The sequence below is a fragment of the Elephantulus edwardii genome, unplaced genomic scaffold (assembly GCF_000299155.1).
Source record: "Elephantulus edwardii isolate Elephantulus edwardi_28Jun2011 unplaced genomic scaffold, EleEdw1.0 scaffold00017, whole genome shotgun sequence".
NCBI classification, from domain to species: domain Eukaryota; kingdom Metazoa; phylum Chordata; class Mammalia; order Macroscelidea; family Macroscelididae; genus Elephantulus; species Elephantulus edwardii.
The window spans coordinates 28,854,104-28,856,011 of NW_006399767.1; positions in this window are offsets into that span (position 1 = coordinate 28,854,104).

The following is a 1,908-nucleotide window of genomic DNA, read 5'->3' on the forward strand; positions in this document are numbered from 1 at the left end:
GTAAATTTTAGCATAAGAGATTGCCTTTCAACGCTCCTTCCCACCCCTAGTTACAACTATGTCTATGGGTTGGTAGCACATGTCCTTACACGTCAACCACCAGAGCTCCCTATTAAGATGAGTGAAGGGATAGAAAACATGTAGCAAGTGCATGATCAAGCATTCTGCTAGGACTCTAGCCATAGCTACTCTTCTCCAAGCCCCTCGGGAAGAGCTTCAAGCTGGGTGGAATTGTGGACCCACATATATACTTGCTTAACAGTGGCTCACTCTAGGCCCACTTGCTCACTCTTTATGGAATTCTAAAACCTTAAGCTTAAGAGTTTAGAGAGCTAGATTGACTTGGACCATGGGACTGCCTCTTACTCCAGTTTGCCTATCTCTGTAATGGTCTTCTGATTACAAATCACAGGCATGTAGGATGGTAAAGATGGAAAAGATTTTAGGGATCATTTAGTCCAGATTATTTATATAGGATGATTAAATTATTGCACCACAGACTCTATCCTTTCTCTCTCTTGGATGGGGGAATTAGGGTCAAGGCTGGTGCAGGAATCATCTGGCGCCATGCCCCTTAATCCTAGCAGTGCTGAGCAAGGGCTTCATGCAATTGACCCAGACAGCTGTCAGACTGAGGGTCAGGATGGCAGAGGAGGAAGGTGATATGGATGAGGAAGATATTTTCCTGGCATTTGCCCAGGGTCCCACTCCTCCAAGGGGTCCTTTTCTTCGGGCTTTAGATAAGGCCTTCTTTATCTTCCTAGCGCTCTTCCTAACAGTGTTGATGCTAGAGGCTGCCTATAAGCTGCTGTGGCCCCTACCATGGGCGAGGTTTGGAAATTGGCTTCTGGGGACACCTCAGAAGGAAGAGGAACTGGAATTGTGACCACTTTCCCCAAAAACATCTTCTTTCACTGCTATGGAGGTAAGAGGGGAGACAGGAGAGAAATAGGACTGTAAAGCAGTTTAGAGTACCAATCTCCATTTAAAAAAAAATAATTTTGATACTAAATCTGAAATAATTTTGAGGATATATACCATTCTAGTATACTTCCCCCGTTTAATTCTTCCAATATTCTTTAAAAGATAACAAAATATACAGAACAGAACTTTCCTTTTTAAAGCTAATTCATATTATCTCTTATATAAAAATTCTGTATTCTGTACTTTACACGATCAGAGAAACTTCTATAGTAACAAACTATAGAAATGATTCCTGAAAGTATAGTCTTTCTCATACACTTTTTTTATTTTTTTTTTTTGAGTGTCCAACGCTTTCATTCTCTGGAAGCCGTTTCTTCCGTCTATTCCAGATCATAGTCTAGGGCTGTTGGGCTCACAGCTTGGAGTCACCTCTGGTCCCTGGAGAACCCAGCCCGGCTTAGAGGGATGGAAGAAGCTTCAGGATCTTGCTTGTGTCCCTATCCACCCCCCACTCCCGCCCCTGCCCCGGCCCCCACGTACATACACTCTTCAGACCTGCTCTAGCTGCAGGGGTGACAGAGATGCTGGAAACATTAAGTCTAACTGCATCGATGGCTTCAGGTGGACGGAAGAAACCTTGGCTGTTGGGTGACCTGGTTCATCAGTGGCCATGTTTCTACCCCCAGCACTATGTTGTTTTTCTCACTAAAATAAGCAAATCACTTCTGTGATGTGCCAGGTTGAAAGGGCACGGGTCTTGATGGAGGGAAAGGGCAGATAAGTATCCGCACCTTCAGTTTTTCTGTCCCGGGTCCTGAGTGTAATCCGAATGCGTGCCTCTGTCCCAGGCCCTTAGGGATACGGAGGAGGCAAATCCAGGCTGGAGAATGCCAGTGTCCAACGGAGTACTCGGTAAACAGCAGGCACGTGAATGCCGAGTGACGGGTGCTGGGGGCCTAGCTAAGCCCCACTTGTCCATCTAGG